Source organism: Pinus tabuliformis, chromosome 4_2 (genome assembly GCF_031772625.1).
Source record: "Pinus tabuliformis cultivar Carrire ecotype Pingquan chromosome 4_2, CPIR1, whole genome shotgun sequence".
Taxonomy (NCBI): Eukaryota; Viridiplantae; Streptophyta; class Pinopsida; order Pinales; family Pinaceae; genus Pinus; species Pinus tabuliformis.
In genome coordinates this window covers 113924031-113940739 of record NC_142304.1, presented here as the reverse complement: position 1 = coordinate 113940739, position 16709 = coordinate 113924031, and the positions used below count along the sequence as shown (strand labels likewise).

The 16709-nt window shown below is 40.1% G+C and overlaps 1 pseudogene; it reads left to right on the top strand.

Moving 5' to 3' along the window:
• The first annotated feature begins 1216 nt into the window (after positions 1-1216).
• LOC149168519 (uncharacterized) lies at positions 1217-16449 on the top strand (annotated as a pseudogene).
• The last annotated feature ends 260 nt before the right edge of the window (positions 16450-16709 follow it).

Sequence of the window (16709 nt, the reverse complement as noted above, 5' to 3'; positions counted from 1 at the left end):
ATATCATTTTTGGGGTATGTATCAAGTTTTTTATCTGAAAATTTTATATGGTTCACACTTGTTCTTATTTTTAGTTTTCAGCAGTATGAAGGCATTAGGCCCAACACTCAAATGCTTGCCTGGTACCACTAGAAGGTGGATTTCACTTGAAGGAACCAATTCTTGTTTACAGATAGGACTTGTACATAAATAAGCTCAGGTGTTGAGCATTTTATTTCCAGTTGCAATTATTCAGTTCAATTTTTAGCTTTTAAAAAAGGTTGTCCGTCCCAGTTGGAAATAGGTTTGGAAGGGTTTTAGATTTCAAAAATGTCAGGTTTCAGTTTTTTCAGATTTCAGGGTTTTCAGAATTTTGGTTTCATGTGCAACAAAGGCCACCGATATATAATTCTCAACATTTTGCGTGCAAAGTGCTATCCCCAGTTGAAGCCAGATGTTTTAGCTCATTCTGGAACAACTAAAATATTAAAATCTTCAAGAAAGTTGCATCACAAGATTAAAATTGCAAAATTTGATGGCACCTGATAACATTTGCTGAAAACTCTACAAAGGGAAGATATTCTTGCTTTGATGAAAAATGATAAGAATGACGAAATGCCTCATGGTTTGATTTCAAATGTTTGAAAAGGGGAACAATTTTATTGGAGCTATTTAATGTCAGGTATGATATTTCTATAATCATGTTTTGACAAAAATAATTTGTGTCCAAATTGAGCATTTACGAAGTTAATTGGCGCCCTCGATCTAGTTAAAAGAGAAGAATTTTAAGTTAATTGGCGTCCTCGATCTAGTTAAAAGAGAAGAATTTCTTTTTTTAAATTTAAGGCTGGAGCCTAATATTTAAGTCTCCTCGGTCTCCATTGTGCATCATATTTAAGGCTGGAGTCTAATATTTAAGTCTCCTTGTGCATCGTATATGACTATCGCATCTCATAAACTAACAAACAGTGAGCAAGACAAGCCAAGGCATCGTGAATATGAGCCTACAAGAGCCTACCTATTGCACAACGTGCCAACATGAGAATTGCGCCACAAGTAATGTAAGGTTGAAATATCCTTTTATTCAAACAATGTGGGATATATCTGCCATTTGTATAACGAATGCAGCTCAACATGAAAAAGAGCATGGGTATGTATGTTGAAGACATTAAAGAGGAAGTTGTTTTATTTCCTGCATATGCACTTTTATTGGTTGTTGCAGGAGAAGATCATCGCCATGTGGGATAAAATATGCAGTGTCCAAATATCTATTCATTTTCCTACTATTGGTGGTCTGGAAATTGGAGTACTCTCTATAAATGATGACCTAAATCACTCTGGTACATCACAGGGAAATGATGATGCAGTCTATGGAGGTAAACGTGAACTCAAAGAGCTTCCATAGGTGGAGCTATTAACACTTATTCTAATATTGAAGACTGTAATGGAGGGTTGTATTATGGATCATATTCGGGTGGCTGATCTTAGAGTTCAAAATCAAACATTTATACTGAAGCTTCTTGATTTGTTCAAAATATGTGAAGATTTGGAGAACAATGATGGCCCTCATTTGATATTTAAAATTGTTAAAGGAATCATTCTATTGAATAATACACAAATCTTCGAAAATATTTTCATTGACGAGTATAAAATGGATATTGTGGGTGCGCTTGAGTATGATCCAGATCCACATTGGAAACTTTGAATTCTATCATCCATACCAATAATGGAGCAGTGGTATCTGGTCTTAAGGATGATAGTGCTTTCATTCAAGAATTATTTGCGAAATTGAAATCTCCAGATACGCGAGATGAAGTGAAAAAAAACCTTATTTTGTTCCTTCAAGAATTTTGTAGCCTAAGCTAAAGCCTCCTCCTTACCAACCAAATGCGTCTTTTTATGGATCTCATCGTTAATGGGTTGTTTGAAATTGTTGCCAGTGCTCTGCAGAGTGAAGATAGATTTCTTCATCGAACTGGGACCGATATATTAATTGTGGCCCTAAATCAATATCCTTCTATTTTGCGTACATTTATGATATAACAACACGGAAATATGCTTCTTGGGATTTTGGTAAAAGGAATGTCAACTGACTATGGAGAAGATGTGTAATTCTAGTTTCTTGAAATTATTCGCATGCTGCTCGACCCTAACACAATGGCTGGGTCTCATAGATTTTCCCAAGCTGAATCGAATGCTTGACTCTTTTGCTTCGACGAATTTCACTAAGCTGAGTTTGGTAACCATGGTGTTGTGGGGAAAAATGCCTATGCAGGACGATCCTATCCACCTAAGGTGTGACAGTGCCTTAGCAACAAACAGAGACAACTATTCTAGTATTCTTCCTCTATGAATTAAGAATGAAGAGAGATGGATGGACTAACCGGTGTCTTCCATTTGTCCCTCGATCCGGTTTCTCTTCTCTTTGGGAGTTCCCAGCTACTTGCCTTCTCGCTCGCCCAGCTTCAACAGGTTCCTGCAAGATCACAAGAAGAGAGCACTACACAAAGACATAGATTCATATTCATAACTAGTTTAGGATTAGAAATAAACTAAATATACTAATGCGACCATACATCAAAGATACATCAGTATATAGGAGAAACCAAGATAGCTTTATTGATGAATAAGAAGGTTCAGGAGGAGATACAACCAAGAGGGCTCCAATCCAACATCTCCTTCCCAGCAAATGAAATTCCTATCTTCACCTTCCTTCAAAGCATTAAGCACCCAATGATTCCAATCTCAAACCAATAGCAATTCTTTGCAATAACAAAATTCCAGCCTCTAGATCTCATGGAGGAGAGATCCATATATAGATGTTTGGAGAGAGGATGAGTCAGCTTGAGATCTGACTAGTGTCCTCTCCCTCTGTCAGTTCTTGCTTCCACTTGGAGACTAAGAGCCTCTTACTCATCACTAGTCGAATTCCTTGAGGCAAGTGTCATTGGAGAAGATTCTGGAAGCTTCCAGGGTCTTTCCACCTCGTTGAATGAACTTGCCATTTGTCACTTCCTGCTCAGCGCACCCTGGTAGTGCTTCTACCTGCATTGCAGTGCACCTAGCCAGTGTAATCTCTGCATTTCAGCGCAGACAGCTAGTGGAGCCTCTGAATTGATCCTGAATTGACTTGTTTTTGAGCAGTTTCTGGTGGAGAACTTCTGTGAATTGCTGTGGCTTGTAAGCCTTGTTCCTCTAGGGGTAGGAACAACATGTTTAGGGACTTTGGATCCCTTGGATTATGGACATTTCATGCTCAATGCTGTAAGGCACAAAAATGTCTATAACAGTTGCCCCCTAAAGTATGAGGCCGTTTATCGGGTGAAATGCTTTATTAGGAGGATCCGAAGTTCATTCAATGCTGGGAGGAGACCTGTAATAAGATAAAATACAATACATTATTTTTCATACTGCTTTCATGATCTAGCTGAGGCGGGCATTCCCATGCTCAACTTTATAAATTCATTTTTATGTACATAGAACAGACAATCGTCTAATGGTAGACTGATAATTTTGATGAAATTATCATCCTTTGGGTAGGATGATTATCTGCTGCAATGATGTACATGTCAATGTATTTATCTTTCCTGAATAGATATCGCAGCCCGGATGGATGAAACTAGATCCGGGGTCTTCAATCTCGTCCGATCTTCACTCTAAGTACAAGTCGATCCATGTGAGAATTGTTCTGAAGTCGAACATGGAAAGACATCGCTTGATTACCGGTCAATGAGGTAAACCGTTAACAAGCGCGAGAGGAATCACCGATAATGATGATGACCCTCAAGGTACTGCAGTACAATTCACGTGGTGTGAATACAGGACTTGGCGTCGAACACCACGCAAAATATTTCGGTCGAAGGTCATTGATGTATACCTGTCGCCGGAAGTGAGAAACTTGCCATTGAGGCATGCAAGCTTCAAAGTACTGAAGGGGGTGTTCCTAGATCAACTTCTTGGATAATGAGCTGATGTCGACAAGAAGCGACCCGTCAAAGGAGGGCCTTAATGAATCCCACATCAGTGACACGGAACGGAGCAAATGATTTTGATGGAGGTGAAAACGATCTGATGACATATGATTCAGGGTGGCGGTCATGAAAGGATGAAGGATAATGTATGGCAGTGGATGGGACACGGTTGACTTCTCTGAACGACTTCTCTTGAACATATGGCGACACTTATGCGATGGATCGGTAGCATTACCCCAAATATGGATGGTATGGCGAGACCATGGTGATGTGACCGGTGAATGAAACAACCCAACCCGACTGTGGTACAGAGGAAAAGTGTCATGTTCAAGAGCGACTTGCTACCATCAAAGTTTTCTTGAGTTTCTCCCAATTTTTCCCCAGTCATTGCTGACCAGTACCTCTTTATTTTTGTCAAGCTTGAGGAGGATAACATATGCTTGTTCTATAACTTGCCCTTCGGGCAAGCCCATCGCTATGTTTTAACGAGCCTAGCGATAGTGAAACTCGTTCTCGTCTAAAGACAAGTTTGTCGCTATTTAATGTTTTTAACGAGTCTAACGACAAAGATAACTCGGTCCTTTTCATTTTTAGAGAGTCTGAAAAGGTACGTAAAGTCAACTCCGAAAGTCCTTTTTCGTCATCTAATCCCTTAAGTCCGAAAAAGTATAAAACAATACAGAAGGGATGAGTTTTCGATAGTTTTAACGAGCCGAATAAAACAAGCGCTCGATCTTTTTGTGCAATAATCCCTCAGGTCCAAAAAGATTAAAATCTAGAGGAGGGATAGCATTTCCGGTCACTTTAACGAGCTGGAAGGCCAAAACTCGGCAATCTTTTCATATTTTACGAGTCAGATGAAAAGAGCTTAAAGAAGACTCGTCTTTTGAGGAACGAGTGATAAAACGGGTTAGCAGCTGATTCCAGGTACGGGTTGGAATTTTCCAATCACGGTAGTGTCACAAGGATGGCTAGTGAAATCACTCTTCGCTGCTGTTCCTCAAAATGGGTAAACAATCATATGGAGGTGAACGATCAGCCAATGGAAAAGTGGAGGTGACGGTGCAAACACGACCAAGGCTTTAATGGCTGATAATGTTACATTCACGGTGGTTATTTACCGGAAGATAGTTCATTTTTTAACGAGCTTAAACGCGGAAAAACACTGCTCAGTCTTATGTTTATTTTTTAACGAGCATGAACTATGTGCTAAAACTGCTCGGATCTTGCGTTTATTTTTTAACGAGCATGAACTGTGTGCTAAAACTGCTCGATTAATCCAGTCATATGATAAGAATGTCTCATTGAAGATGCTATTTTTTATGGAGCTTAGATCTTACAAAGCTTTGCTCCGGATCCTTTCGTTATGCAAGTTCGGAAACGACTAATCCTACGAGTTTAAAGGGTTAGACCTACAGGTTTAAAGGGAGGACCTAAAAATTTAAAAAATAAATAGCCGCCCCTTGCTTGCACTTCAAAAGGTTTGCATGCCCCCAGGCATAAAGTACGATTTCAAGGTTACCCCTTCTTAGTCCAATATAACATTTGTTTTACCGGGAGAGGCCTACCTCTTTCAGGTTACCTAAAGATTGTCTCGTTAATCTTTCAAACAAAACACTTCTTCGGCGATGTCTACCGAAATAGACAAAGGTGAGAGACTCTGTCTGTCAACTCACATAACTTTGACAAAAGAATCTTATTCTAGAATAACCCTCTTCCAGCATGGGCGGGGTACAGACTAGTCATATTCTCCCGCGGAAACCTACCTTATACCCAAAGTTTTCCTGCCGAAGCAGACCAGGACGCATGCCCCCTGGGTTCCAGTCATATCCCTCCGAATTACTCGCGCTCATCGGGAGGACGGACCGTGGGTTGAGACATTTCTTGCGTGAAGAGACCATTTAGGGATGGTATATGACTATTTGCGATGCGTGATCCGGGAAATGAAAGCTGGTCCACGAGCTTGACCACTCTTCCTTCGTGCGGAAAACACATTACTCTAAAGAGTGAGGAGACGATGGCTCCCATGCAATATATATAGTCTCGTCCAAGGAGTAGGTTATAATCCAAGGGTCCTTGAACGACCATCACGTTCATTTGAACGGTCTTTCCTTTCAATGTGATAGGCACATTGGGGAGGATCCCTAAAGGTCGACTGGTTCCTTTATCAAAGCCTGTCAGATTTCTCATTTCAGGCAAAAGCGCTGGCAAACCAAGCGCTTTCCAAGCGATAGAGGAAAGGATACTCACAGATGCCCCCTCATCAATGATGGTGCCAGCCATGACCGTTCTGTATATTTGAATGATAATTCTGAATGGTATGCTTGGTGGCAAACGGGGCCTGCCTAGTTGGTTCCAATCGAACGAGACAACTAGGTCGCTTGGTGGTGGGACCGAATAGATGGCCGGGTATGACTCTGACGAAGTTCCTTCCTGCGATAAAGGAATGGGCAAATTGCCCCCTTGTTCGTCGGAGTCTGTGTTGATGAAGAGAATTTGGACGGTGTCGTCTTTATTCTCCTCTGTGATGGTATCATTCGAAGATAGAGCCTCTGAAGGCAAAACCGGGTCAACTGCCGCCTCAACCTTTTGACTTTCGTCAGGTATGGATTCAAACGGTTCATCCTCAATGATAGGTGCTTCGGCTGACCACCTGAGCGGGCCAGCCGGGTTCTCAACTGGTGAAGGACTTGGCAGGAGTTTTTGATATCCAGGAGGAAGTTGCAATGGTAAAACCGGGCGATCTTCCAAAACTCTTTTAGCCTCGTCTAAGAAGGGACAACGGTGGATGGCATGGTCGCCTTCACACAGTTTGCAGGGAAATCTAGCTTTCCCTCTCTGTCCTGTGGCTTCACTTTCACTAGTTGACGGTGTGCTGTCAACATGGCTATCAGAGGTTGACGCCACAGAATTGTGCAAACGGGGAGACCAATCCCTTAGTATCCGAGGGATGCAGGGACAATCTCTGTGGAAGTGGTCTCCCTTGCATATGACACATGGCGATTTAGGCCTAGTCAGTGCTGTGTGTGGATTTTTGTCAGACGACACTTGTTTGCCCCCAGTCACTTTTGGCTCCTTCTTCTTCTTCTCTTTCTTCTTCTTTTCCTTCTTCTCCTTAGGAACTTGGTTTTTTGTTTTACCAGTTCCGTCAAGCGAAAAGGAAGGAGGAGAGGAAGAATTAGATGAAGTAGAAGGCTGGTGGGTAACTCTGGTCTGGTCTAACTGTTGATTCGACTGTTCAGGAATAGTGGTGTTCTGAACGACATTGGTTGAGAAGAGCCAGACCGGCAAGCCAATTGTCAGTCCTGGAAGCGACAATGTGGCCATATGGGGCGCACCAACATCTCCCCAAGAGGAGAAGGGACTAGGATTTACACCAAGGGGAATTCCTTGGTTGGTGTGCTCCATTTTCTCAACCTAAAGATCAACGCAGGAAAAAGGGGTGATTGTTCCGTTTAAAATAAATTTTAACGACGCTTTAGACACAACTTTCTTTTTCAATTTTAAAGAGTCGAGAAAAAGCTAAAGATGACTCTAGTCTCCTTCGATGTTTTAACGAGCCCGAAGTGACAAATGCTCGGATGGACTTTTTCCGTTATAGAGTCTGAAAAAGGCCAAAAGGAACTGCTCTGGAGTTCTAGGTAGAGGGTGTGCCAAACTTTTCGCAAAACCGCAGAATAATTTTTAAGGTACGGGCGGTCAATCTTCATGAATGCTGTGTTCAGTGCATTGCGATCAGTAGGGCGGCCGACACGGCTTCCTAAGGATAAAGGTTTTATGCCTATAGGGGTCTCCCAATATATACTCGACGGTACGTGGGAGCACAATCCGTACTGGCACTATCGTCCCTCAGGAGGAATCACCCACCATCAGCGAGATCGACAGTCACTAGGCTTTACGACGCCAGAACACGTCTCTAGCCTAGACCTCTATGTTGTGCGTTAAGTTACAAAGCGTTGTTAAGTTCATTCAATTTATTTTAGGTTGATCTTTTTAGAAGTTTTCCTTTTGAGGTTCACAACGAGATGTATGATACAATTCCTAAATGCAGTCTAAAGATGATAAGCAAGCTTTTATATCTTTTCAACAATGAAAATCCTAGCTACAAAGGGAAAAGAAAGACACCATCTTTTCTCAAAGAGCAATTAGCACACTCTAATGCACTTTTCCTAAATCAAGCATGCAAACTATCAAGATGCAAATGCACAATGCAGGTGTTTGTTTTCTGCTCTCTTAATATTGATGCCTAAAAAGAAAGCTTTTTGTACAACTTTGAATTTGCTTTTAAATGACAAATACAAACAAGTTTACTTTTTCGAAATCAGAAAGGGTAGAAGAGAATACAACACTCTACGACTTTCGAAATGAACACTTGTTTCGACACTTAAAAGAGACAAACTCAAACCAAAAGCAAAAGTAAATGTATAATCAACTGTAAACAGCCAATGAACTCTCTCCTAAGATCACAATCAACAGATCTGAATCAAGGGCTACAGGATGACTATTTCACTCTTGCAAAGGAAAACTGTAAATGACGCCACAAACACATAAAAACACTCACAGTCTTTTTGTACAAAAGGAGGTGGAATTTAAGCAAAGAAAAGGAGTTATCAGACAGGTACCTATGCTGGTTACAGGCTGCAAAAATCAGAGATCAAAACAAGGCAAAACAGAGCAGAGAACCCCAGCTGCACAAGGCCGAACTGGATCAACGCACCCTCAACACAGAGGTTTTGAAGTTCAGTGCAGGTAGCCTTCACGGGACCTGCGTTGAAATGCAGAACCTCTTCACAGAGTCTGCGCTGAAGGAGAAATGAGAGTTCCTCACTGGGTTCTAGGTCACAGTTTGCTGATTAATCTACGGTTTCAGGCCAAATAAAAGCAACAAGCAAGGTACAATCAAAGGGATGCTTTGAAGGAGGGCTAAGATCTGTCACAAAGGATCATCAAATCATTTGTGAGTCCATTGTTCAGATCATAGACAAATCCACTGATTGGATCAAAGCAGCAACTATCTACTTTGCATCTGAGAATAGAAGATGCAGTTCGATTGTTGCTGTTGAGTCTATGAAACAAACAATGATAGAAACACAAATAAAATGAGTAAACAGATATCCCCAGCAGAGTCGCCAATTTGTTGTGGGGAAAAATGCCTATGCAGGACGATCCTATCCACCTAAGGTGTGACAGTGCCTTAGCAACAAACAGAGACAACTATTCTAGTATTCTTCCTTTATAAATTAAGAATGAAGAGAGATGGATGGACTAACCGGTGTCTTTCGTTTGTCCCTCGATCCGGTTTCTCTTCTCTTTGGGAGTTCCCAGCTACTTGCCTTCTCGCTCGCCCAGCTTCAACAGGTTCCTGCAAGATCACAAGAAGAGAGCACTACACAAAGACATAGATTCATATTCATAACTAGTTCAGGATTAGAAATAAACTAAATATACTAATGCGACCATACATCAAAGATACATCAGTATATAGGAGAAACCAAGATAGCTTTATTGATGAATAACAAGGTTCAGGAGGAGATACAACCAAGAGGGCTCCAATCCAGCATCTCCTTCCCAGCAAATGAAATTCCTATCTTCACCTTCCTTCAAAGCATTAAGCACCCAATGATTCCAATCTCAAACCAACAACAATTCTTTGCAATAACAAAATTCCAGCCTCTAGATCTCATGGAGGAGAGATCCATATATAGATGTTTGGAGAGAGGATGAGTCAGCTTGAGATCTGACTAGTGTCCTCTCCCTCTGTCAGTTCTTGCTTCCACTTGGAGACTAAGAGCCTCTTACTCATCACTAGTCGAATTCCTTGAGGCAAGTGTCATTGGAGAAGATTCTGGAAGCTTCCAGGGTCTTTCCACCTCGTTGAATGAACTTGCCATTTGTCACTTCCCGCTCAGCGCACCCTGGTAGTGCTTCTACCTGCGTTGCAGTGCACCTAGCCAGTGTAATCTCTGCATTTCAGCGCAGACAGCTAGTGGAGCCTCTGAATTGATCCTGAATTGACTTGTTTTTGAGCAGTTTCTGGTGGAGAACTTCTGTGAATTGCTGTGACTTGTTAACCTTGTTCCTCTAGGGGTAGGAACAACATGTTTAGGGACTTTGGATCCCTTGGATTATGGACATTTCATGCTCAATTCTGTAAGGCACAAAAATGTCTATAACACATGGGAATATGGTGCTTGTCAAAACAAAGGGACACTATTGTGGATTTTTTAAAATGAAAAACACATGGATCAGTTGGTAGATGTAATAACATCATCATGCCCTGCAAAGGAGAGTACAAAAACAAGTGGAAAATTCACTATTAATGATCATGAGAATGAGATACCAAGTTCCATAAGCCCTGAGATACCAAGTTCCATAAGCCCTGACATTGTGTCAAACATCACTGAGGTATTGTGTTAAAAATGCAATGTTCTGTATTAAATAAAATGAAACCACTGGTTAGCTCTACGAAAGAGAGTCTAAACCAGGAGAGCCTGACTCTACAGAACGCTCTACATTGTCCATGTACATCACATATTATATAGTAATCACAGATTTAGGGAAGTTAGAACTATAACCTAAAAAATAGAAACTAATTCCTATCTTGAGGTCTCATGAACCAACTCACTATTCTAAGATATTCTCCATTATCTCTAACACTCCCCCTTAATGGAGAAGGGGTTCACAAATATGCCTAACATCTCCCTAAACATTTCAAACTTGATTTTTCCAAGAGGCTTAGTGAAAATGTTTGCAACATTATCACATGTATTACAATATACCAAATGGATTTCTTTTGATTGCACTTTCTCCCTGATAAAGTGGATTTGTGTATCAATGTGTTTAGTGTTTTTGTGAAACACCAGATTATTAGTAAGTTTGATTGAACTTTGATTGTCGCATTTGATTGTCATTGCATCTTTTTGTTCTTCCCCAACATCCTGGAGAAATCTCTGCAACCAAACTGCCTCACATGTTGCTGCACACATAGCTTGGTACTCTGCTTCTGCTGAAGACAAGGAAACTATGTTCTGTTTCTTGCTGCTCCATGTAATCACCCTGGATCCAATTTTGAATGCATAGCCTATTACGGTCCACGGATCTGCGATCATTTACATTTCTAGCCTAGTTTGAATCTGTAAATCCTGTCAATCTAACATCAAAGGAATTAGTGTAAATAATACCATAATCTACATTACCTTGTAGATACCTCAAAACACATTTCGTTGCATTCCAATGACTTTCAAGTGGCTTGGACATGTATTGACTTGCACACTGACTACATAAGCCAAATCTGGTCTAGTAGTGGTCAGGTAGATTAGGCTCCCAACCAGCTGTCTGTAAAGTGTCGCATCTGCCTCTTTAGAGCCATCCTCACTTTGCAGTTTAATGTTATGTTTTAATGGTACTGCTGCAGCCTTACACTGATCCATCCTGAATATTTCTAATAGACTTTTGACATACTTTCCCTGGGATAGAAATGTTTGTCCTGGATCTCTCCAGATCTCAAGACCCAAACAATATCTTAACTCACCAACATGTTTCATTTCGAGCACCTATGACATCTATTGCTTGATTTCTTTGATTAGATAAGTAGCATCAACTGTGATAATCAAATCATCTACATACAAAGAAATCAACACTATGCGCCCTTGTTCATCTTACATGGTATATATTTTAGGGTCGTTTTTACTTTTGTTGTAGCCAAATTGCAGATAAAATGTATAAATCTTTTCATACCAAGACTTGGGTGCTTGGTTTAGTCCATAAAGAGCTTTCTTTAATCTACAGAGTAAATGTTCTTTCCCTTTCTGGACAAACCCTTTAGGTTGCTCTAAATAAACCTCCTCTTTCAATTCTCCATTTAAAAATGCAGACTTTACATCTAGTTGGTGAATCATCCAATGTTTCTTAGTAGCTAAAGCAATCAACATTCTGATGCTATTTAGTTTAGCTACAGGGGCAAAGGTTTCTTCACAGTCAATGCCTTCTTTTTGTGAATACCCCTTCGCTACAAATCTAGCTTTTAATTTATCTATGGTTCCATCTGCATTAATCTTGGGTTTATACAAACATTTACAACCTATGGTTTGTTTCCCTCTAGGAAGTTCAACCAGTTCCCAAGTGTTGTTTCTGATTATAGATTCATATTCCTGTTCCATAGTTATTTTCCATTCACTACATTTATTTGCTTCCTTATAACTAGAAGGTTCAACAACATTCATCATACTAGTTATAAAAGCATTTTCCCTATATCTCGCAAGCAATTGAGCTTTCCTACCTGATCTCTGAGTGGTGGGGTAGCTTCAAACCTTGTCTGATCATCATTTTATTTTTCTTCCCACTGCTACTGCTGTATTTGCTGTTGTTGCTGATGTATCTGCTGCTGTTCATCTTCTGCCTTTCTCTGATGATCTTGATTGTTTCTTGTTTCTTCACTTTCTTCGTCCACCAAGAACGGAATATCCCATTCCTCATTGTGCTTGTCAGATTCTTCATGATCCTGCTCATGGAATATGACATCTCTACTAACAAAAATCTTGTGAGTAGAGGGATTAAATAATCTATAAGCTTTATATTGTGAACAATACCCTATAAAGGTACATCTAATGGCTTTTGCATATAGTTTTCTTCTGTCTTCCTTTGGAATATGGGAAAATGATTTAGACCCAAATACTCTTAAATGCTTTACTGTAGGCTTAAATCCATATAATGCTTCATAAGGAGTTTTAAACTCAAGACTCTTTGTAGGACTCCTATTTTTTAAATAAACCGCAATATTCAATGCTTCAGCCCAAAAACCATTCGAAAGATTCTTACCTTTCAACATGCTTCTAGCGCATTCCACCAATGTTTTGTTCTTTCTTTCCGTTACTCCATTCTGCTGAGGAGTATGGGGTACTGTGAATTGCTATAATATCCCATGGTCTTTACAATACTTGATAAGCTCATCCTTCTTGTATTCTCACCCTTGATTAGAGCGGATAATTTTTATCTGCTTCCCTGTTTGCTTTTCAATCATGTTTCTGAACTGCTTAAAGTATTCAAATGTGTTACTCTTCTTACTCAAATAATATACCCAAGAAAACTTTGTGCAATCATAAATAAACAGTAAAAAATACAGTGCACCTCCTAATGATTTTGTTTGCATGGGTCCACAAAGATCTGTGTGCACTAATTCAAGTATATCTCTCTGTTTCTTCTCTACTTGAACAAGGAATTCTTCTCTATGCATCTTTCCTAATGTACAGGCATCACAATCATTATGCACTTGTTTTAACATAGGAAGATCTCTTACCATTTCCTTTTTCTAAAGTAACAACAAATCATTGTAGTTGATATGACCAAATCTTTGATGCCACAACTCTTCTGTAGTCAAACCCGCTGCTGTTAAAGCTCAAACTGGTGCTGGTCTTACATCCAATTTGTACATACCTCCTGTTCCAATTCCTGTAACAATAGTATTTATTCTATCTAGCAAAGCTTTAATATAACAGTTAGATTTAAAAAATTGAACTTTAAGATCTTGATCTGTAATCATGGATACAAAAATCAAGTTCTTTGTTACACCGGACACATACATGACATTATGAATTTGTCTTACATTACCATTAGGTAAAATGACAGAAATTTTCCCACACCCTTTGATCTGATGAATTCTATCACCACCTAGGTGTCGTTGATTTCTTTAAAATCTTCAAACCATTGCTTGTTCCCTGTCATATGTGTTGATGCTTCCGAATCTACATACCAGATATCTACATCAACGTTCTCATCAAAGTCTGCCATGAACAATCTGAAGTTCTGATCATGATTATCATTCGCGATATGACCTGCATGTCGTTTCTACCTCTGTTGTTCTTCATGGTATTTCTTCTTCCTACACTCCCTAGCTATATGACCAAGTTTTCCGCAATAAAATCATTTAATTACAGAGTTGTTTCTATTCGGATTCATACCTTGGGTCGGATTTGGTCTTTTCTGTGAGCTTCCTTCGTTTTGCTTTTGCAGATTTCCTTTTCCTTTGAAGAAGTTATTTTTTACCATCAATTCAAGATCGACACTCTGGGGCTTCAGAGTCGATATTCTTTATTCTTCTTACATCAGTATTCCTATCAATTCTTCAAACTTCGTGATTTTCTCTCTCGCATTTATCCCAGTGATGAACATTTGGTAGTCATCAGTCACACCATTCATGGTAATTGTTACAAGATCTATATTTGCAATTGTATCAGTTACGACTACCTCTCATGGAAATGGTCATACGTTAATGACTTACTTAACGCAGTTGAATCCCAAAATGATATATAATATAATGCACTGCGTAAACCCCTAATACTTAAATTCAAAAAGAGTGAAGGGATCTCTACTTGAATGCTTCATGAGGCACAATACTTGCTAAGGTTTTGCAAATGAGGTAGCAAGCTAAGTGGGCTTGATAGTGGGGAAAACTCCACAGTTAAGCGCGCTTGAGCTAGAGGAGATCTGGGATGGGTGACCTCCCGGGAAGTCCTAGTTACCGGGTGCAAGCCCCGGAAGTGATGATTGACGCTATGTAATTCATTTCGCTAGTTTCAATCCCACTTCTTCACCCCTGTGAGCATCACCTGATGCAATGAGTGCTAAATGAAAAATTCAAAAATCATGAGAAATTAGTCAGTTACGACTACCTCTCATGGAAATGGTCATACGTTAATGACTTACTTAACGCAGTTGAATCCCAAAATGATATCTAATATAATGCACTGCGTAAACCCCTAATACTTAAATTCAAAAAGAGTGAAGGGATCTCTACTTGAATGGCTCATGAGGCACAATACTTGCTAAGGTTTTGCAAATGGGGTAGCAAGCTAAGTGGGCTTGATTGTGGGGAAAACTCCACAGTTAAGCGCGCTTGAGCCAGAGGAGATCTGGGATGGGTGACCTCCCGGGAAGTCCTGGTTACCGGGTGCAAGCCCTGGAAGTGATGATTGACGCTATGTGATTCATTTCACTAGTTTCAATCCCACTTCTTCACCCCTGTGAGCATCACCCGATGCAATGAGTGCTAAATGAAAAATTCAAAAATCATGAGAAATTAGTTAGTTACGACTACCTCTCATGGAAATGGTCATACGTTAATGACTTATTTAACGCAGTTGAATCCCAAAATGATATCTAATGTATCACCAATGTCTAACAATTTTTTCTTCAGATCCTTGATCCTTGCTATAAAGGAAGCAACTGTTTCATTCTCTTCCATCTTCAGGGATAAGATCTTGCTCTTCAAAAACAAAAGACGATTTGTATTCCTGATCTCATACAAATCCTTCAATATTCCCCAGATTTCGCTTGCTAATTTGCATTCTCTGATGTGTGGTATGATACAGTCTTTCAATGACATCTTCAGCAATGTCCTTGCTTTACCTTCTCGGTTCTCCCAATCTGGGACTGATGTTGATCCAACTGCTGGCTTCTGCTCATCCTCGTTTGCAATCGTTAAAGCACTCTGCACTTCTAGAAGAGTCTGCAACTTGAACTTCCAATTCGCATAATTGGAGCCATCGAGCTTGTTATGCTCATTCAAGCATGCTTCAAACATTTGATTATTCATCTTGGCGATTAAAAAATTTGGCAGGTAAAAAAAATGTTAGATTTACCCCAGATTTGTGTCAAAGATAGAGATCGCTGATCTCCAATATTGTTTGATCTCGCAACACACACGCAGATCACCGTGGCTTCCTTCATGGCCTCTACCACGGCCTCCTCGGAAAACCTCGGCCTCCAGGCAACCTTCTGTTGTCAGCCACTACCAGGACGGAGCCTTCTCTCGGCCTCCACAAAACCCCTCACTTGTTTTCACAGTCGGCACGAGTTAGCACCACGGACTCACGAAGGTCTTCGCGATTGTACACCTCATATCGGCGACGATCAGCAAAATAAAAACGCGTAGAAGGTCTATAGTGGGATCGTCGCATTTTTGCACCTAAAACTTGCGACGATTTCGGCTCAGTCGCGCCCTCCACTCAGCGTGCAGGTTCCTCAGCCCCGACACTCTAATACCATGTTGAAAATGCAATGTTCTGTATTAAATAAAATGAAACCCACTAGTCAGCTCTACGAAAGAGAGTCTGAACGAGGAGAGTTTGGCTCTGCAGAATGCTCTACATTGTCCATGTACATCACACATTATATAGTAATCATAGATTTAGGGAAGTTAGAACCATAACCTAAAAAATAGAAACTAATTCCTATCTTAAGGTCTCATGAACCAACTCACTATTCTAAGATATTCTCCATTATCTCTAACATATTGTGCTTTTGTGTTCTGCATCATTCCCACAAAATAAAGTACTATTTTTTGTTGAATAATGTTATAGATAAGTTTTTATGCTTAACTCAGAGAAAATAAAAATATCTTGTTGCTGCTACTGTTCAATTTCTAAGAACAATACTATCACGAAATGATACTTATCTTGATCGCCACAACATTCACATTACATTTACCTTTAATAGGTTTTAACACTGTGCCTTTATTTTCTAAAAGAAACATATGTGTGCATATGGTCGGGCTAATTGAGATATTGAATTGGTTTAATTCAAGAATGAGGGACAAGCCACTCTCTCGACCACCGGGAGGAAGAGGGTCATTCCAAGGGGTGGACTAATGGACATCATCACTGCTAATATAAAGGAGATGCCTCTATTGAATGCTATACTCGATAGATGAAAAAGAAACACTGTTGGAGGAGAAGGGATGCTACCATCTTCAACAACACCGTC